At 33.2% G+C, this 23,465-nt stretch overlaps 1 pseudogene; it reads right to left on the reverse strand.

Annotated features, from left to right (window-relative positions):
• Positions 1-14,144: 14,144 nt before the first annotated feature.
• LOC149181079 (AP2-like ethylene-responsive transcription factor At1g16060 pseudogene) lies at positions 14,145-15,752 on the reverse strand (annotated as a pseudogene).
• Positions 15,753-23,465: the final 7,713 nt, after the last annotated feature.

Consider the following 23,465-nt stretch of genomic DNA (forward strand, 5'->3'; position numbering starts at 1 on the left):
TACAAGTAAAGAATTAATATTTTTATCCTTACTAGTATTATTATTATTATGATACTATTATTTATAAAATAGTCTAAAGTAATTCACCTTTAATGGATTAATAAAAATGAATTATCTCATGGAATAAGTAAATTAAATTGGTAATATATTACTTGGAAAACTAAACCTCTCTCTTGGAATAAAATAGTAACTCCACACTTAAGAGAATGTAACTCTCCCTCACTAATTCAATGTATGGAAAAAGTGTAAACCTCATTAAATGCACTTGTAACTCCCTCATTCAATTTGATTTGTAACTCTCACCAAATATTCTCTCATGTTTAAGTGTAACTCTTTCTCTCCCTTATTCAAATTGTAACTCATCAAGACAAGTGTACCTATCTCTCTCTTCTTGGGATGAGCTACACTCCTCCTCAAGTAAACCCTCCCTCATGGAATTGGATTCTCCTATTATTGACTCAAGGAATGAATTAATTTTTTAACTCCTCTCCTTTCTCATTTATTGAAGAAAGAGAAAGTGAGATTTGGGAGTAGCATGTTCATTGTGTAGAAGGAGAGAAAGTGTTGAGTGCGTGCAACAAAAGTGTGAGAGCTAATGAAGAGCAAGAGAAAGGTAAGAGATAGAGCAAGTGTGAAGGACATGATCTAATCAACAGAAGGAGGAGATTCTCAAGAAAATAACAAATACACTTCAGCTGCAAGTTCATTAGACACTGGTGACTTTATTCATTCTCATTCACTCATCCTCTCTATGTGTACTCCATTGAAAAATTGAGGAAATCCAATAGAAGAAGAATCATTTCCCCCCTTGAGGGGTTTTTCCCTGGCTATTGGACCAAAAATTTCAGTGTCTCATATTTGTTCTTGGTTTTATTCATATGATCCTTAAGTTTATGTTCTATTTACAATTGTTGATTTGAAAATGGCGTGAAGAAGAAATTTGCATTTTGACTAATTGTAACAACATAGAACATTCAATTTTCTGCAAAGTACATTCGGTTTTCTACAAATTACATTCATTTTTCTGCAAAGTACATTCATATTTCTACAAAATTCATTCAGTTTTCTGCAAAGTACATTCAATTTTTTGCAAGTACATTCAGTTTTTTGCACAGAAATTTGAAGTTTCTGCAAAGAATTTTAAATTTTCTACATCGAATTTTAGATTTTAACACTATTTCTGAGCTTTGTCATCCCATAGAAATGGGATGTCCTAACAAAATAAACATAAAAATCCATGAGTGCAAGTGGCATAATGAAATACAAAACATTGTAAAAATTTGGCCTTGCCTTGGAGGCTTTATAATTGGCACTAAGCCTTTGGTGAAGGAATTTCATGAATATCTTGCTCGTTTAGGGGATCCACCATGATCCCTTTTGGGAAGAAATTAACCCAAGTATTCATCCAAGTGAGACAAAAAGACACACTTGAAGGGGTTCAAGTGAGTACTATACTTGTGACACCACTGGAAGATGGTGTGCAGGTCCACTAAGTGTTGAGAAGGCCATTTGGAATGAGCTATGGGATCATATAACTAAGTGTGAATGATATGGTACATATTATGGAATTATAGGTCATTCCCCACTAAAATGTGGCTCAAACATTCTTAATATTAAATGGCATGACATAATACACAAAGGTTCCCCATGATATAGTGGACATGATTTTGTATTGATCTGCATGGTGTATTTGGATATTATTATAACTTGATATCGTGTCCATGAATGAGAGGCACTCATGTTCAACAAAAACATTTATGACTTATTTGATGAATGTTGTAAGAAAATTATATTTGGGACATGCTTGATTTAGATCTTAAAATTCAATACATATGCAAATAATTCCCTATTTCTTCATAATTCTGACATGATTAGATGAACAAGAAGTATATGCAATGTGATTAACAAAATTGGTTGGGTGAAACTTATTGATTTCACTTTCGATGGCCATTTCCATAGAGGGGTGAAGTGTTTTTTTTTCTTTTCGAAAATAGTGTTCCATTAGGCCATGTTCCAATCTAATATTCTACAATGTCAACGTCAAGGCTACGCATATCTACATAGGACCAAAAAAAATTCCCTAAAATTCTTGAAACAACACCTCATACATAAGGACTTCCTCAAAGGAACAAGTTTCTCTTAGGAAAATGTCTTCAATGACCTTAGGTTTTATGGATATGTCCATTTTGAATTTTTTGTATGAACCATGTACCTTATGAATGATAATAAACCTATATTATAGTCCACTTTAAGGGAGAAACCTCATTTTATAAGGAACACAATGTATAAGACAAGATCTAACGACACTAAGACTAGTTCTCCTTAGCATATATATAAGGGAAAAACAGTACAATTATATTAAAATGGTATAATGAAAGGTTCTAGCTAACATAAATATATAACCATAGTAATGTAATAACACAATATATATGGATTAATATGGGGTTTTATGCTTAACATGAGGTTCATATAGCATTTATCATTCCCCTCCCATTCAAACAAGTGTTGTCTTCAACACTTGACTATCTATGTGTGTTTTTGCATGAACAACTCATCTTCCCATGTCACCTCTTCCACTAATAGGTTCTTCCATTTGATGATATACTCAATAATTTCTCAATTTATCATCTAATTATTCCTTTTTTATAGTTATAATAATATTTTCACTTCTTCACTAATATATAGTAAAATAATTTGGATTAGGATCTTGTCATCAATTATGTTGTTTAAGCAAGAAACATGGAAGACTAGATGTACACATGAATATGAAGGCAAATCCAATTTGTAAGCCATACTTCCAATCCTCTACAACACTTTATAAGGCCGTGATACCTTGGTAATAACTTATTTTCCTTCCTTTCCTGCTTGAGGGACATCTTCTTATATGGTTCTAGTCTCACAAATACCCAATCCCCCACTTCAAATTCTCTTTCAATGTGATGTTGATCTTCTTATTGTTTCATCCTATTTTGTGTTATAACCAAGCTTTCCTTGAATATTTTGAGAACGTCTTATTTGTACCCTATGTGTTCCTATATTGACTCACCATTTGAAGTCCCTTTCAATGGTGATGTGATGGATGGAGGATGATATCCATAAACTGCCATAAATGAGGAAATTTTTTATGAAGTGTGGAAGGATGTGATGTACCACAATTCTGTAAATTCCAACCACTTGACCCATTCTATATATTTATCATTTGTAAATAAATGCAGGTATCATTCCACTCACAACCTTAGTTTTCCCATTGAATTGAGGATGTTAAGACCAGTTGTGAAGAAATTCAGTACCCAAAAAAGAAAATAATTCACTCCAAAAATTTCCATTGAAAATTGGATGTTTGTCACTTATAATAATATTTGATATTCATTGTAGCTTTTTGATTGTTTCCATGAATTATTTTTCCACTATACATAATTTAAAGGACGAGAAAAAGAGAAAAAATGGGCATAAGTTTTCATTCAATCTAATACTATCATAATTATGTTTTTTCCTTCATATTTTGGTAAAACATATAACAAAATTAATTGAAACTTCATCCCATCACTAGCTTGGTATGGCTAATGGTTGTATGAGACCTAGGGTCTTTATTTTCTATCCCTTATTCTACTGGCATACCACACATTCAGCCACAAACTTTTTCACATAGGCTTTAAGACCTTCACAAAAAAATAATTTCTTGATATTATGATATGTTTTCAAAAACCCTAAATGTCCTCCAAGAAGAGAAGTGTGTATTTCCAAAATGATATTCTATTTGAGTTGAGAATTCTTACATAAGTATAAGCGATCATGATACCATAACAAATCATTCTTCCACATAGATTTTTTTGTTGCATCAGAGTCCTCATGTGGTTGATGAATTATTTTGAATACCTTCACATCTTATTTCCATTATTTTCTTTCTTACTTCACCCAATCATATTGTGGAATGGAAATAGAACATACTAAACCCTATGTGTCTTCCTCTTTCCTTAAGAGTGCATCTATCAAAATATTTAGTTTCCCCTTTTTGTAGATATTTTCAAATTCGTAACCTAGAATATTTATAACCTACTTTAGTGTCTCTTCTGAATATATTCTTTGTTCCAAAAAGTACTTCAAACTATTATGATTTTTTTTTGTACTTTGAAGGGTCTTCCTATTAAGTATGAATTCCATTTATTAACTACATGTTGTTAGCCAACATTTCTTTCTCATATATGGGTCTAAATAACTTCTTTCCTTTAATTTCCCTATTTTCAAAAGCAAGTAACCTTCCTTCTTGCTTCAAAATTACACCAATGCCATGGAATGAGGTGTAACACTCCACAATGAAGGCTTTGTGAAGTCAAGTGTGGCCAATATGGGAGCTATATACATAGCCCCTTTGAGAATTTTAAAATATTTGGTTGCTTCTTTAGTCCAAGAAAATGGCTCCTTCAATAATTTTGTTAGATGTGCTGCTATTTAACCATAATTCTTGACAAACTTGTAGTAATATCATAGCAATCCCAAGGATCCTCATAGTTTCCTTAAGGTATATGGGATTGGCTAGTGCACCATAGATTTTCTTTTGTTAAGGTCGACTTTGACACATTCATGGGATACACTATGACCTAAATATTCCACTTCTTGAACCTCAAAGGCACACTTGGAAGGATTTGCATACAGTTTTCCCCTTCCAATAGTATTGATACCCTATCAACATGTTGTACTAATATTTTTGTAGACTCGTATGTCACCAAAAAATACTAACACACAATTTATAATCAAGGGTTTGAAAATAGAATTCATCAAACTTTGAAATGTTGAAGGTGCATTCAAAATTTTAGTGTGTATTCAAAGCTTAGACTTCATTCTTGAAAAACTACGATATGTTTATGAATGTTGTGCTAGAAACCATGTGATGAAACAATCTATGATATTCCTATGAATGAAAATGAATTGAGTGCACAAAAGAAGAAAAGAAGGAAATATTTTTGGTATTTTAAATGTAATCCAAACACTTGATGCAATCTTGTAAGAAAAATAAAACAATGAGAAAGAATATGAAACTAATTATAAAAAGAAACAAAACATGTGAAAAAAACAAAGTATAACATAACAAAGGTAAAAAGGATTATACTATAGGTCTTGCATGCCACAAGGGGGCCCTGTAAGTGATTCATGTGACTAAGAACTCACAATTTTTTTCTATAACAGTCACAATCCACTCATCAAACTCAATGATAGTAGAAGGAAAATTTTGATATTAAACTGGACACTGTGTGTACATAACTTATTCAAAATTACATAACATATTTTCCTTTGAATTAAGAAGGTAGTCTTATTTATACAAAAACTAAGATAACTAATTAATAAACATAGATCCAAGTTTCTCAGATTACAATAGTAGCATTCAGAAATATCTTATTATTGAAGAATTGTGGGCACTTCCTTGGAGAGTTATTGAAGAAGCCCTTGAAGAGGCTTAGAGCAGGTGCAGAACTTGGGTTTCCTATTGAATACATCTTGAAGGTCTTGGAGATATTATTGGAGACTATGATGTGTTGATGAAATCATGAGGTGACTTCAGAGATATTTTTTTGGGTCACATGAAGAGCAGTGGTGAAAACTTCTAAGAAGACAAGGTTGTCATTGATGAAGTGATTTCGAGGAGGCATTGCTGAAGATAAACAAGGCTTGTTGAAGTAGATATCGAGAGCCATGAACAATCATCAAACTTATTCTGACGAATTAAAGCTAAGGGTTGGAGGCCTAGAGGTTTGATCCTCACAGAGACAAGGTTGGTGCCTTGGAAGATAAGGGTTGGAGCCCTAGAGGATAGGAGTCCTTAATAGACCAGGTTGGAGCCTATACCAGAGATAGGGTTGGAGTCCTAGACGTTGGTGCCTAAAATTGACAAGGTTGGAGCCTTGGGAAGTCCAAGTCAGTGCTTGGCATAATACAGGTTGGATCTTGGGAAACTAAAGATTGGTGTCTTCATCTAGGGTTGGAGCCCTACACTATTGTTGTACTCAATATATCTGATTAATAAAATATTTATTCTATCATTGTTCATTTCGTGTTATAATTATAAGATATCTAACTAGTAAAATATAAAAATTGAAAAGAAAGACGAATTCAACCCCTCTTAGTATTTCCAACATTCCTACCACACCATACATACTCTACACACACACACACACACATAGATATATATATATATATATATATATATATTATCCATAGAGGGACTACTAGCTCTATCGCACACACACACATTCACCCAAAAAACCATTAGAACTGATGATTACACCTCGCCTAGAGTATCATCAGGAACTACAAGACTACTAGGTCATGACCCTCCAAGCACTGCTTCGATGACATCTAACAGTTATGATGAGAAACCAATAGAGTTAGCCTAGGAATAACAAATCCTTACACAAAAAATGTATATTTCATACCACCATTAGCATGTAAAAAATGTTAGAAATCAGAACATCAAAGTCGAATTAAAGTTCTAGAAGCACCCCACAAAAATATAAGGCCATGACCAAGCTACATCACCATTATTCGAAGACCAATAGGAGAGCAACAAACTATAGAGGACAAAACTCGCAACATCAGATAAGCCCCAAACTTCCCACCCACCCTACATGCTCACTAATCATGTTCTGAAAATGAAATATTAGCCAAGAACCTTTAACTGGACCCAAGAGGATCCATATGGTACCCACCATCAAAGTCATAGGCTATATGAATTTCCACATACGCTAGAGGAGCATCAATTCTATCGAGACAAAACCTGTGATTCCTAAGCATCATCTTAACATCCTCTAGAGAGGTGAAGATATTGTATTTCTTCACTTGTTTGTCCCTCAATATTGTTATGTATAAATTAATTTGATTTAATTTCTAGACTAAGGGGCATGATCAAAGATCATGCCCCCTCATGTAATAGCACCTACGTTGTATTTAAGCCAAGGCCTTCCACCATTGTAAGGCATCATTCATTTCTTAATATATATATATATATATAGATATATATGTCAATTATAGAGTTAATTATTTGCTCCATCTGGTATCAGAGTGGTCAATTCTCTACTTGCAAATGTACATATCTCTATGTTTAATTCATGTTCCTTGCATACACCGTCATTCTCTATGCAATGCTACTAGCCACCCAATGCCATCGAATCTTTTAGCCATCATGCTTGTCATAATTTTCATGCCATCGCCCTTCTGCCACATTCTTCCCTCATAATCATCGTAACCATAACCCCCGCCTTTGTCACCACTTAATTTTTTTTCCATTCATCTCATTCACAACCAACCATTCGACTATCATATTAACCCTTTCTCATCCACTATCGTTGTTCCCTATTTCAACCAACCTACCGTCATTTCCCTCACAAGTTCCATGGCTTTATTTGGTCATCGATGTCATCATTCCTCCATTCTTGTTCCCATGTGTTTTCATCCCCCATTGACCGCAGTTGTCCCCCGCTCCTTTTTCCTGGAACATCATGCAATATCACGTCTTTGCTCATTAGTTCTAGATCATTTGCTCATAACCTTGACAACGAGTTAATATAACTATTAACCATATAAGTATCAATTCATTAATTAATCATTAAATATTAATTATAATTGTTATATAATGTTTAATTAATTATTAATTGTATAATTAGATAATTAATTATCAATTATATAATTATATAATTAATTATTATATAGTTATATAATTAATTATTATATAGTTATTAATTTATTATTAATTAGTTATATAGAAAAATATTAAAAATAGGTTCAAGTTAAGGAAAAAGGTTAATCTGGATAAATATATACCACCACACACTCAAACAATGTCATAGTCAATTATGATGAGTGACTTTAGTAAAAAAATAATAGAACTTGAGAATAAGGTCACCGAACACGCCAAAGCAATTAAGGAGCTCTAGGGCACCTCGAGGAGATTAGAGAATCGACCCAAGAAAAATCATAATGAATTTAAAGTGGAACCTGCAACCCTTTCAAATAAGGTTGATAAAAAATAATAATGAAGCAATGGTGGCTAATAATGAAACAATGGCGACAATGAACTTTATCTGTGAAAAGTTGAAAATTACAACTAATCAACTACCCTAGAATAATGAAGCTACTCAACACCGAGATATTTCAAACACATCCAACTCATCATACTCACATCATACCCCTAAATCTCTAAAAGGATCTTCCATAGCCAATCAGCAAAATAGTAACACAAATTTCCAAAAAATGTTTCTCTCAACCCAATACCCCTTGTTTTTCCCACCTACTATTACATATAAATGAAGAGAAAAACTTGAGCTTTCTGAATTTGACGATAATGAAAATAAAGTGTTGTGTGGTTCAATAAAGAAAAATAATATTCCAAGATTCACGGTATTGACAATGGTGATGAAAAAATAAAACATGCATCCATGAAAATGGAAAGAAAATCATATCATTGGTATATGTGGTGGAAGAAAATGATACATGCTATTAGTTGGAGGAAATCCAGAAATGTTTTCTTTAATAGGTTCCAAGGTTTCAAAGAAGAATAGTTCTTCTCGACGCTCACCAGGTTACAACAAAAAGGAGACGTGGATGAATATACCAGAGAATGGGAAAATCTAGCTATGTGAGTAACTAGGTTATTAGAGACTCGTCTTATGCAATCATACATCATGGGACTTAAACCAAATCTTCAGGATGAGCTTAAGCTCCATCACATCACCTTTATGGAAGAATCAAGACAAAATGAAAAAGCCGCAGAAAATAAGCTTGAAAGAATACAAATACCAGAAGTTGAAAGAGTATATTCGAGACGAAGATTTCCCCAAAATTCTAACGTGAAGAATACAAAGTATGTTCCACCACAACTACGTGAAGGAGGAAAAACTAATTTGGAAATGCAAAGCATTAAAAAGGGTAATTGCAAATGTTGTGGCAAAAAATAGGATTCTAAACATAAATGTGTTAAAGGAAAAAAGATCAAGAACCTATATACATACGAAGTAACCAATGATTCAGAGAGTGAAGAATCAAACAAAGAAGAAGTTGAATATTCTCTACAAATTTTCCCAAAATCAGACAATGAAAATATTCTACAAGTGTCATTATCAGCCATGACAGGTATATCTCATCCAAAAACATTAAAATTAAAAGGATATATCAAAAATAGCAACATAATGGTTCTAATAGATACAGGCAAAACTCAAAACTTTTTGGACTCAAATATTGCAAACAGACTCAACATATTCACATATTCAATGCCCAATATGAAAGTGATGGCAGTTGATGGAAGGAAAATAAAAAAAGTAAGAAAATGCCATAAGGTCAAATTGCAGATTCAAGACTACAATCTAGAATACCCATTATACATAGTATCATTGGGAGGAGTGGATGTGGTCCTAGGAATCTAATGGCTACAAACCCTAGGCACTTACTCTACCAACCATCAAAAGCAATTTATAAAGTTTAGATGGGAGGGGCATTAATACAAGTTATATGGTTTTCAACCTCCTCAAAATCAAATTGTATCATCCTACCAGATGATGAAGTTGATTTGAAAAGCACCACCAGTGTATGTAGTGTAGTGTCTTCAAATGGAAATGCTAGCTTCAAAATTGGTTAGTGAAGAACCATTTGAAAGGTCAAGAACCACAACCTGAGGTTTAGGAACCAATTCAAAAACACAAAAAAAGTGTTCCAATATATTCCAATGAAGATGCATCTGGAAAGAGAAATCGAACACATAATCAAAGTCAAATCAAGATCAAACCATGTCAACATCAAGACATATAGGTATCCACATCATCAAAAAAATGAAATTGAAAGATTAGTTCAAGATATTTTAAAGTGTGGTATCATCAAAAAAATTAGAATTCCTTGCGTTGCTCATATGGTTCTAGTCCAAAATAAGGATGACTCATTTATACTATGCATGGATTATTGAGGGATGAACAAGATAATGATTAAGAACAAGTTTTCAATTCCCTTTATAGATGAAATGATAGAGGAGCTTCATGGAGCCCAATTTTTTTCAAAAGTGCACTTGAGATCAAGATACTACCAAATCATAATAAAGTTAGAGGACATAGCGAAAACTTCGTTTCAAACACATGAATGTCATTATGAGTTTAAGGTAATTCCCTTCGGATTAACTAATGCTCTATAAACCTTCCAAGCCACCATGAATGAGGTATTCCATCCATATCTAAGGAAGTTTGTGTTAGTGTTCTTTGATGGTATTCTAATCTATAGTAAAACATGGAAGGAGCATCTACAACATTTGGAGCAAGTTCTCATTATATTAAAAGACCATTAGTTTTATACAAAGATTTCCAAGGGCACCTTTGGAAAGAAAGAGGTAGAGTACCTTTGAAACATAATATGAAATCAAGGAGGTAAAGTAGATCCTAATAAGATCAAAGTTATAAAAGAATGGCCCAGACCAATTAACATCTCCAAATTAAGAGGATTCTTAGGGCTGATTGGATACTATCAAAGGTTTATTCGAAACTATGCTCATGTATCTGCATCCCTAACAAATATTTGGAAAAATAACTCTTTTCAATGGGCTGATAAGGCAGAAAAGTGTTTTGAATACTTAAAGGAAATTATGTCCAAAGCACTTGTAATAGTAACTCTAAAATTTTCAAAGCCTTTTGTAAGCAGTGTTGTTGCAAGATGGTCATCCAATCACATTTGAAAGCAAGAATGTCTCAAGTGTACATATAACAAGGAAATGCTCATAATTATACCTGCATTATCTAAGTGGACAGAATATCTTTTGGGAGGTAAGTTTTTAATACGAACACACCATAAGTCTTCAGCACCTCCTCCAACAAAACACACTCTCTACATAACAACAAAAATGGATCAAAAAAATTACTACCTTCGACATGGATATATTACATAAGAAAGGGAAAGACAATGTAGTAGCAAATGCTTCGTCCAGGAAATATAAAGAATCATCATTGCTTGAAAATTCAATTGTAGTTCGATAATGGCTTAATGAAATTCGAAGTGATTATGCAAAAGATCTAGAGACATGTGCTATAATCAATAATCCTCCTCGGACTTCAAAATTTGAATGGAAAATGATATTCTGTGGTATAATGGAAGAATTTACCTAAGCCAAAAATTCAAATTTCTCAAGGAATCCCATGATTCACTGTCAGCATTACATGTAGGTTTCTTTAAAGCCTACTATAATGCATGTCGATCATTTTTATGGAAAGGAATGAATAATGATATTTAAAAATATGTAGTAGAGTGTGATCAATGCCATAGAAATAAAAATGAGAACATTATGAACCCCAGACTGCTCCATCCCTTAAATATCGCAAACCAAAGTGAGAAGAAATATTGACGAACTTTATCAAGGGGTTACCCGTGTTAGATGGTAAAGAAAAAATCCTTGTAGTAGTTGAAAGACTCATCAAGTATGCACACTTCATAGGAATGAATAAATCAGACTCGACAAAATAAATCACTGAGATATTTTGCAAGAATTTCTACAAACTACATGGGTTTCCCAAATTCATTGTTAGCATTACAGATACCAAATTCAAAGGAAATTTTTAAGAATTTTTCAAACATATAGGAATATACCTCAACATGATTTCATCATACCATCCTAAAACAAACGGTCGAACAAAATTTTTCAATAAATGTTTAGAAGCCTACCTATGATGTTATGCAACAGACAAACAACATAAGTGGGCCCAATGGTTACACCTCATCAAATGGTGGTACAATTTCACTTACCAAACTTCAATGAAAATGACCCCATTTCAAGCTTTGTATGGTTATGAACCTCCTAAATGGAATGACCTTTCCATTATTGAGACAAAACTTCCAACAGTTAAAGACCAGTTAAAAGAAACCCAAAAAGTCTTCTAAGCACTAAAGGAAAATCTAAATATTGCAAGAAATCATATGAAGTAGTGGGCTTACTGAAATAGAAAAAAGAGAGAATTTGAAGTTGGATAATGGATATTTGTTAAACTTCATCCCTACAAACAATTGTCCTTAAAATAGAAGGTAAAAAACCAATTGGCACCAAAGCTCTATGGACCATACCAAATTAATAAAAGGATCAGCCAAGTAGCACACATCTTAAGCCTTCCTAATAAAAGTTTTGTTCACAACATCTTCCATGTATCTTGCCTTAAAAGGGCACTTTGAAAACACCAAGAAACACAAACAACACTTCAAACATTGGATGATGAAGGGAAGATCATTTTAGAACCAAAAGGAGTCATCACTGTCAGGGAAAAGAAGTTGGGATCACGGACAATCAAAGAATACTTTATTAAGTGGAAGGAATTACGAAAAGAAGAAGCCTCTTGGGAGACTAGAGCATTCTGCCAGCCAAAATCCTTTGTTAGCTATGCTTTAAGGACAAAGCATTCTTTCAAAAGGAAGGCGATGTTAAGAATACATTAATTTAATTTAATTTATAAACTAAGGGGCACAATCAAAGATCATGCCCCCTCATGTAATGGCACTTAGGTTGCATTTAAGTGAAGGCCTTCCACCATTGTAAGGGATCATTAATTTCTTAATCATTCATACATACAGATATATATATATATATATATATATATATATATCTATATATATATATATATATATATATATATATATATATATATATATATATATATATATATCTGTCAATTACATAGTTAATTATTTGCTCCAAATACTAAGCCCAACAAAGTCTTCACTTGCCAATGAAGAGTTATTGAGTTTAAATACAATTTTCTCCTATCTGTGGTGTGCCTAGGGTACGAAACCCAAACCTACATATCCTCTAACAACTGAAAGTCTGAAAGGGACTTTATTCCCTCTCTTGATTTGGTCTCTAGCTCGCAGATTTACTGATGTGTCTTAGGCAGTACTCCATTAAAATAAATAACAACCAAAACATTGGCAAAGAGCATTGCCCCTCGTTGCCTATGTTAAGCACTTCGAGCACCTCCCCTCCTACCCCTCATTCTCTGCCACCAAGTCTCGCGAGGAGAATCAATAACTCTAAAAGGATTTCCTCTACATGCAAAAGGACACAAAGATCAACTTGACCCACCCTCTACAAGACGAGGAAATCAGCAAACAAGCTCGTTAGAGTAACACCATACAAAATTCTTAACCTCAAACAAAGACCCATTAGAGAGGGTGGAGGATAAAGCTTCCTCAGTCGGAAACTCTTCACCCTTGACCATTAAATAAGAAAAATGCCTCCCCATGACCAAGTGAATCAGACACCCAAGAGAACCTAGAAAATTACCCAATTCCCACACCCGACACTTGCCTAACCACCCAAATAAACCCTCACAAATCAACCTTCGCAGAGACTTCCAACTACTACCAACAACACCCTCCTAACATTGAGGGAAAAATACTCAAGACAAACCCCCACACCAAACTATACCAAAATTCTTAACTTTAACCCCAAACCCAAGAAGGCAATTCATACAAAAAGCATTTGACTCAAACTCTTAATAACACAACCTCAAAAAAAACTAAATAAGAAACTCAAGAGAAACAAAGGAAGGACTTGAGCAAGCATAGAAAGCTTACAGATTAAAAACCCTAACAACACCTTTACAATGGAGACTTCCCCTAACAACACCTTTACAATGGAGACTTCCATCAGCCAACGACACTAGGCTTCATAGACATCCCACACAACCACACTCTAGATACCAAGAACACCTTGAGTTCCTTGTTGCCTAGCACAAACATCTGCTACCCACAACACTATGACCTTCATGCATGTCATATTTTCTGGAAATTTACAATAGGAGTCTTAGGACCTTACCTTGGGTCCTTCCCTCTCTCCACAAATTAGTTCGTCGACCATCAAAACACTTACATAAACCCTCCGCCAACTGCGTGGATGCATGCTCATGCATGTCAGAGTCAACCTGTGTTGCTGCAAATATTTTAAAGTTGCATTTGGTCATAGCTGTTGGGAACACCACTTCCCTGCAACATATTCATCATCATATTATTGTTGGAGGGGCATAGAAGAGACTGCAAATACTCTTCATGGTTTTGGTTGAGTATGTAATCTGAACCTTGAAAGAATGACTCCATATCTTCAGAATAAGCCGATGTATCAGCCTGCTTTGACTGCGAATAGTCTAACCCAGCATGATCTGGGCAAGATGTCCCGGAAGTGTCAACATGGTTGATCTCTCGAGCATTTCTTTGATTTTTGATGACTGCAAAAGCAAACCCAGAATTGCATAAACTGGCCCATTTCCATTTCTCGTCTGTCCCGTTGTTGGTTGTTGAGGTTGCTCTCCTAATTTTGACGAAACAGCCGGCCGGTCCTTATTCTCAGTCTGATTCTGTTCTTGCTCTTGTATTTCATGTTCATGAATACTGTTACTAATTTTGCTGATATCGATGGAAGGAAGAAGATTTAAGTCTTTATCAGCCGGTGAAGTTGCAGTGCCAGATTCAGTCCCAGGCCGTAGCCATTTTATGTAATGGCTCAGATCGAAATTCGTCACAGCGTTCAAACCTCGGTATTCTATGGCGGCCATATCGTAAGCAGCTGCTGCTTTCTCTTGGGTACCTGTATGTATGTAAATATTATGAGGTATGTTCTCAGATATTGTTATATATATTTTGTGAATAAGCTGAGTCTAGGTTGGGATTGATCCATTCATAATGGGATATTTATATTTAATATTAAGATTTGGGCTTTTGGGATATTTAATACTAATATTAATATTGTATAAATAAAGATTAATGGGTTCTAAATATTCTCAGTAGAAGAAGTTTAAACATGTAACTTAGCCAGGATTAAACCTGGCTCAAACCAATTTCATAGATTCCATTTGTTTTATTAATATATTGAAATTATATACTATAAATCAATTTTTTAACTTATAGGTATTAAACTATATATTGAAATTTTATGCTACAAATCAATTTCTCAATTTATGGATATTAAACTATTAACCAAAATTAGGTGAAATATGTATTCAAATTATTAGATTCTAGATCTTTAAAATTTAGGAAAATTCGTTAAAATTGATTGTCTGTATGAAAAATGGTTCTATCGAGGTAGAGGAATTGCCAGTACCACTAAAAATGGCTGGAATCCAGGCAAAAAAATTTCAAAAGTTTTTGTAGAGGCAGCTTATGAATCTTGCTTTTGATGGTGGAAATAGATTCAGCGACATCAACAACGTCCAAGACACCTAAAATTTTGAAATTTAACAACTATAATTTGGATTTACAAAAATACCTGATTTATATGACCCAAATTTCTATAACTTTCCGAATAATTCCTACAGCTAGTTAGACTACGTAAAACATTATTTATTTGGAAACTCCTATTTCGTAGATTATAGAAAAGTAAATGCCTGTTGACATGCCAGGCATTTACCTTTCGCCCTCTCTCTCACAGCACGCGAATGAGGACTAAAGATAAATACCTAACATGTCAGCCAGCATTTACTTTTCTATAGTCTACCAAATAAGAACCGCCTATTTATTTTACCATGACTGCACTGACATAAAAAAAATAAAAAATAATAATGTTTCCAGACTTTTGTCTCGATGAAAATGATAGAATTTACTTTCGTAACAGAGAATGAATGATTATACTCACCGTACGTCCCCAAATACAGGTACTTATTACCGAAGACTCGTCCAATTCTGGCTTCCCAAGGACCGTTATGATGATGTCTGTCAAGTTCAGAGTAATAATAATATTTGGCTTTTACGATTGTCATAAGGATTGGGATACTAATAAGAAAGCCACATATATATTTTCAGCAACCTTTCCTTTTTGCTTATAATAATTTTTAAATGACTTGTGATTACAAATGTTTTCTCAAATTATAATAACAATGACTTGTGATTACAAATGTTTTCTCAAATTATGAGTTATAAATTGTGGTTAATAATTTTTAAGTTATAATTTTTTAATTTTATTGAATTTAAAATAGGTTAGAAATAATATATTGTAATATGTTGGTGACAATTTAAATGATTAAATATATAGTTAGAAATGCAATTTAATTTTTTGTTTAATAGTTTTTTATTATTATAGTATTTCACTTTTTCTTGATGAGTATTAAAGAATATCTATTGTAACTTTTTTGGTAATTTATTATGTGAGTTAAATTACTTAGTGTTAAATTATTAATCTAAGTTTGTGCACTTGTGAAGTACACTACACTATATGTGTTAGGAGATTAACTTTCAATTTTAATTATAAAAGAAGAATTACAATTTGTCAATAGCAAGAAAAAGAATGGTAAATCCATGTAAATGAATCAAAAGAATGTGATGGAGTGAAAATAAAATTTTAATCTAAAAAGAAAATGAATTTCAAAAACTGTAAATGCAAGAAAAATCTATGAGATGACATATATCCAAAGCAAATGCAAGAAAAATCTATGAGATGAAATATAGCCAAAGCACACGCACACACTTAATTTTGATGAAAGAAATGAAATGACTATTCTTGAAGGGAGTAAAAGCAAAGGAAACAAGAAATGAAATGACTATTCTTGAAGGGAGTAAAAGCAAAGGAAACTATTCTAATCTAGTGAATGCAAAGAAAATATATCATAATGAACTTTTAATCTAATGAAAGCAAAGATAATTTATTATAAAAGCAAATAACATTTAATCTAATGAAAGAAAAGAGCAATTTTATACTATGGAAGCAAAGAATGATTATTTTTTGAAAGAAATAATTGTTATTCTATGAAAGAAATAAAAACTAACTTAAAAGGAGATGACAATTTATCTATGAAAGCAAGAGAAACATATCTTAAATGATTGAAGGCTATAGAGGAATTCAAAATTTCAATGTGTGTTCAAAGCTTTAGACTTCATTCTTGAAAAACTACGATATGTTTATGAATGTTTTTCTAGAAACCATGTGATAAAACAATCTATGATATGCCTATGAATGAAAATGAATTGAGTGCACAAAAGAAGAAAAGAAGGAAATATTTTGGGTATTTTAAATGTAATTAAAGCACTTGATGCAATCTTGTAAGAAAAATAAAACAATGAGAAAGAATATGAAACTAATTATAAAAAGAAACAAAACATGTGAAAAAAAACGAAGTATAACATAACAAAGGTAAAAAGGATTATACTATAGGTCTTGCATGCCACAAGGGGGCCCTGTAAGTGATTCATGTGATTAAGAACTCACAATTTTTTTTCTATAACAGTCACAATCCACTCATCAAAATCAATGATAGTAGAAGGAAAATTTTGATATTAAACTGGACACTGTGTGTACATAACTTATTCAAAATTACATAACATATTTTCCTTTGAATTAAGAAGGCAATATTATTTATACAAAAACTAATATAACTAATTAATAAACGTAAATCCAAATTTCTCAGATTATTGTAGTACCATTCAGAAATATCTCGTTTTTGAAGCATTGTGAGCACTTCCTTAGAGAGTTCTTGAAGAAGCCCTTGAAGAAGCTTAGAGCAGGTGCAAAACTTGGGTTTCCTATTGAAGACATCTTGAAGGTCTTGGAGATATTATTGGAGACTATGATGCGTTGACGAAATCATGAGGTGACTTCAGAGATATTTTTTGGGTCACGTGAAGAGCAGTGGTGACACCTTCTAAGAAGACAAGGTTGTCATTGATGAAGTGATTTGGAGGAGGCATTGTTAAAGATAAACAGGGCTTGTTGAAGTAGATATCGGGAGCCTTGAACAATCATCAAACTTATTCTAGCGAATTGAAGTTGAGGGTTGGAGGCCTAGAGGTTGGAGCCCTAGAGGATAGGAGTCCTTAAGAGACTAGGTTGGAGCCCTAGACGTTGGTGCCTCAAATTGACAAGGTTGGAGCCTTGGGAAGTCCAAGTTAGGTTGGAGCCTGGGAAACTGAATATTGGTGTCTTCATCTAGGGTTGGAGCCATACACTATTGTTGTACTCAATATATCTGATTAATAAAATTATTTATTCTTTCATTGTTCATTTCGTGTTCTAATTATAAGTTATCTAACTGGTAAAATATAACAATTGAAAAGAAAGACAAATTCAACCCCTCTTAGTATTTCCAACATTCCTACCACCCCATACATACTCTACACATATATATGTAATTATCCATAGAGGGACTACTAGCTCTATCACCCACACACACATTCACCCAAAAAACCATTAGATTTGATGATTACACCTCGCCTAGAGTGTCATCAGGAACTACAAGACTACCAAGTCATGACCCTCCAAGCACTTCTTCGATGACATCTGATAGTTATGATGAGAAACCAATAGAGTTAACCTAGGAATAACAAATCCTTACACAAAAAATGTAATTTTTGTACGACCATTAGCATATAAAAAATGTTGGAAATGAGAACATCAAAGTCGAATAAAAGTGCTAGAAGCACCCCACAAAAATATAAGGCCATGACCAAGCTACGTCACCATTATTCGAAGACCAAGAGGAAAGCATCAAACTACAGAGGACAAAACTCGCAACATCAGATAAGCCCCAAAATTTCCACCCACCCTGCATACTTACTAATCATCTTCTGGAAATGAAATATTAGCCAAAAACCTTTTACTGGATCCAAAGGATCCATCTGGTACCCACCATCAAAGTCATAGGCTATATGCATTTCCACATACGACAGACGAGCTCAATTCTATCGAGACAAAACCTGTAATTCCTAAGCATCATCTTAACATCCTCTAAAGAGGTGAAGATATTGTATTTCTCCACTTACTTGCCCCCCAATATTGTTATGTATAAATTAATTTAATTTAATTTCTAAACTAAGGGGCACAATCAAAGATCATGCCCCCTCATGTAATAGCACCTACATTGTATTTCAGGTAGGGCCTTCCACCATTATAAGGCATCATCCATTTCTTAATTTTATATATATATATATATATATATATATATTACAAATTTAATTATTTGCTCTATATATATATATATAATATAATATATAAATTACAAATTTAATTATTTGCTCCATCTGGTATCAGAGCGATTGATTCTCTACTTGAAAATGTACATATCTCTATGTTTTATCCATGTTCCTTCCATACACCGTCGTTCTCTATGCGATGCTACGAGCCACCCAACACCATCAAATCTTTTAGCCATCGTGCCTGTCATAATTTTCATGCCATCGCCCTTCTACCACATTCTTCCCTCGTAATCATCGTAACCATAACCCCCACCTTTGTCACCACTTAAATTTTTTCCATTCATCTCATTCACAACCATCCATTCAACTATCATATTAACCCTTTCTCGTCTACTATCGTCGTTCCCGTCCACTATCGTCGTTCCCTATTTCGACCAACCTACCGTCATTTTCCTCGCAAGTTCCATGACTTTATTTGGTTGTCAATGTCATTGTTCCTTCATTCATGTTACCACGTGTTTTCATCCCCCGATGACCGCAGTTGTCCCCCACTCCTTTTGCCTCGAACATCACGCAGTATCACGTCTCTGTTCTTTAGTTCTAGATCATCCACTCATAACCTTGACAACGAGTTCATCTAATATAACTATTAACCATACAAGTATTAATTCATTAATTAATCATTATACATTAATTATAATTGTTATATAATGTTTAATTAATTATTAATTCTATAATTAGATAATTAATTATTAATTATATAATTATATAATTAATTAAATATTTAATAATTATTATATAGTTATTAATTTATTATTAATTAGTTAAGAAAATATTAAAAATAGGTTCAAGTTAAGGAAAAAGGTTAATCTGGATAAATATACACCACCACACACTCGATCAATGTCATAGTCAATTATGATGAGTGACTTTAGTAAAAAAATGATAAAAATTGAGAATAAGGTCACCAAACACACCAAAGCAATTAAGGAGCTCTAGGGCACATCGAGGAGATTAGGGAATCGACTCGAGAAAAATCATAACGAATTTAAAATGGAACTTGCAACCATTTCAAATAAGGTTGATAACAAATAATAATGAAGCAATGGTGGCTAATAATGAAACAATGGCGACACTGAACTTTATTTGTGAAAAGTTGAAAATTACAACTAATCAACTACCCTAGAATAATGAAACTACTCAACACTGAGATATTTCAAACACATCCAACTCATACCCACATTATACCCCTTTTTTTTCCACCTATTTTTACATATCAATGAAGAGAAAAACTTGAGCTTTCCAAATTTGACGATAATGAAAATAAAGTGTTGCGTGGTTCAATAAAGAAAAATAATATTCCAAGATTTACGGTATTGACAATGGTGATGGGAAAATAAAACATGCATCCATGAAAATGGAAGGAAAATCATATCATTGGTATATGTGGTGGAAGAAAATGATACAAGCAATCAGTTGGAGGAAATCCAGAAATGTTTTCTTTAATAGGTTCCAAGGTTTCAAAGAAGAATAGTTCTTCTCGACACTCACTGGGTTACAACAAAAAGGAGATGTGGACGAATATACTAGAGAATGGGAAACTCTAGCTATGTGAGTACCTAGGTTATCAGAGAATTGTCTTATTCAATCATACATCATGGGACTTAAACAAAATCTCCAGGATGAGCTTAAGCTTCATGACATCACCCCTATACAAGAATCAAGACAAAATGAAAAAGCCACAGAAAATAAGCTTGAAACAATACAAAGACCAAAAGTTGAAAGAGTATATTCGAGACGAAGATTTCCCCAAACTTCTAACATGAAGAGTACAAAGTAGGTTCCACCACAACTACGTGAAGGAGGATAAACTAATTTGGAAATGCAAAGAATGAAAGAGGGTAGTGAAAATGTTGTGGTGAAAAATGGGATTCTAAACATAAATGTGTTAAAGGAAAAAAGATCAAGAACCTATATACATATGAAGTAACCAATGATTCAGAGAGTGAAGAATTAGACATAAAAGAAGTTGAAGATTCTCTATAAATTTTCCCAAAATCAGACAACGAAAATATTCCGCAAGTGTCATTATCAGCCATGATATGTATATCTCATCCAAAAACATTAAAATTAAAAGGATATATAAAAAATAGCAACATAATGATTCTAATAGATACGAACAAAAATCAAAACTTTTTGGACTCAAATATTGCAAAAAGACTCAACATATTCACATATTCAATGCCCAATATGAAAGTGATGGTAGTTGATGGAAAGAAAATAAAAAAAGTAAGAAAATGCCATAAGGTCAAATTGCAGATTCAAGACTACAATCTAGAATCCCCATTCTACACAGTATCATTGAGAGGAGTGGATGTGGTCCTAGGAATCTAATGGCTACAAACCCTAGGCACTTACTATGCCAACCATCAAAGCAATTTATAAAGTTTAGATGGAAGGTGCATAAATATAAGTTACAAGGTTTTCAACCTCCTCAAAATCAAATTGTATCATCCTACTGGATGATGAAGCAGATTTGAAAAGGAGCTCTAGTGTATGTAGTGTAGCGTCATCAAATGGAAATGTTAGCTTCAAAATTGGTTAGTGAAGAAACATCTGAAAGGTCAAGAACCACAACCTGAAGTTTAAGAACCAATTCAAAAACACAAAAAGGTGTTCCAATGTTTTCCAACGAAGATGCCTCTTGAAAGAGAAATCGAACACATAATCAAAGTCAATTCAGGGTTAAACCATGTCAACATCAAGACATATAGGTATCCACATCATCAAAAAAATGAAATTGAAAGATTAGTTCAAGATATTTTAAAGTGTGGTATCATAAAAAAAAATTAGAAGTCCTTGTGCTGCTCATGTGGTTCTAGTCCAAAATAAGGATGGCTCATTTAAACTATGCATAGATTATCGAGGGATGAACAAGATAATGATTAAGAAAAGGTTTTCAATTCCCTTTATAGATGAAATGCTAGATGAGCTTCATGGAGCCCAATATTTTTCAAAAATGGATTTGAGATCAAGATACTACCAAATCATAACAAAGTTAGAGGACATAGCGAAAACTTCCTTTCAAACACATGAAGGCCATTGTGAATTTAAGGTAATGCCCTTCGGATTAACTAATGCTCTAGAAACCTTCCAAGCCACCATGAATGAGGTATTCCATCCATATCTAAGGAAGTTTGTGTTAGTGTTCTTTGATGGTATTCTAATCTATAGTAAAACATGGAAGGAGCATCTACAACATTTGGAGCAAGTTCTCATTATATTAGAAGACCATTAGTTTTATACAAAGATGTCCAAGTGCACCTTTGGAAAGGAAGAGGTAGAGTACCTCTGAAACATAATATGAAATCAAGGAGTTAAAGTAGATCCTAATAAGATCAAAGTTATAAAAGAATGGCCCAGACCAATTAACATCTCCAAATTAAGAGGATTCTTAGGGTTGATTAGATACTATCAAAGGTTTATTTGAAACTATGCTCATGTATCTACACCCCTAACAAACATTTTGAAAAATAACTCTTTTCAATGGGATGATAAGGTAGAAAAGTGTTTTGAAGACTTAAAGGAAATTATGTCCAAAGCACTTGTATTAGTAACTCTAGACTTTTCAAAGCCTTTTGTAAGCAATATTGTTGCAAGATGGTCATCCAATCATGTTTGAAAGCAAGAATGTCTCAAGTGTACATATAACAAGGAAATGCTGGCAATTATACCTGCATTAGCTAAGTGGATGAAATATCTTTTGGGAAGTAAGTTTTTAATATGAACACACCATAAGTCTTCAACACCTCCTCCAACAAAACACACTCTCTACATAACAACAAAAATGGATCAAAAAAATTGCTACCTTCCACATGGATATATTACATAAGAAAGGGAAAGACAATGTAGTAACAAATGCTTTGTCTAGGAAATATAAAGAATCATCATTGGTTGCAAATTTAGTTGTAGTTCTAGAATGGCTTAATGAAATTCGAAGTGATTATGCAAAAGATCTAGAAACATGAGCTATAATCAATAATCCTCCTCAGACTTCAAAATTTGAATGGAAAAATGATATTCTGTGGTATAAGGGAAGAATTTACCTAAGCCAAAAATCCAAATTTCTCAAGGAGTCCCATGATTCATTGTCAGCATGACATGTAGGTTTCTTTAAAACCTACTATAATGCATGTCGATCATTTTTATGGAAAGGAATGAATACTGATATTTAAAAATATGTAGTAGAGTGTGATTAATGCAAAAGAAATAAAAATGTGAACATTATGACCTCCAAAATGCTCCATCCCTTAAATATCCCAAACCAAAAGTGAAAAGAAATATCGACCGACTTTATCAAGGGGTTAACTGTGTCAGATGGTAAAGAAAAAATCCTTGTAGTAGTTGACAGACTCATCAAGTATGAACACTTCATAGGAATGAATACATCAGACTCAACAAAATAAATTACTGAGATATTTTGCAATAATTTCTACAAACTACATAGGTTTCCCAAATTCATTGTTAGAAATACAGATACCAAATTCAAAAGAAATTTTTGGAAGGAA

Source organism: Pinus tabuliformis, chromosome 3_2 (assembly GCF_031772625.1).
Source record: "Pinus tabuliformis cultivar Carrire ecotype Pingquan chromosome 3_2, CPIR1, whole genome shotgun sequence".
In the NCBI taxonomy this organism is placed as follows: domain Eukaryota; kingdom Viridiplantae; phylum Streptophyta; class Pinopsida; order Pinales; family Pinaceae; genus Pinus; species Pinus tabuliformis.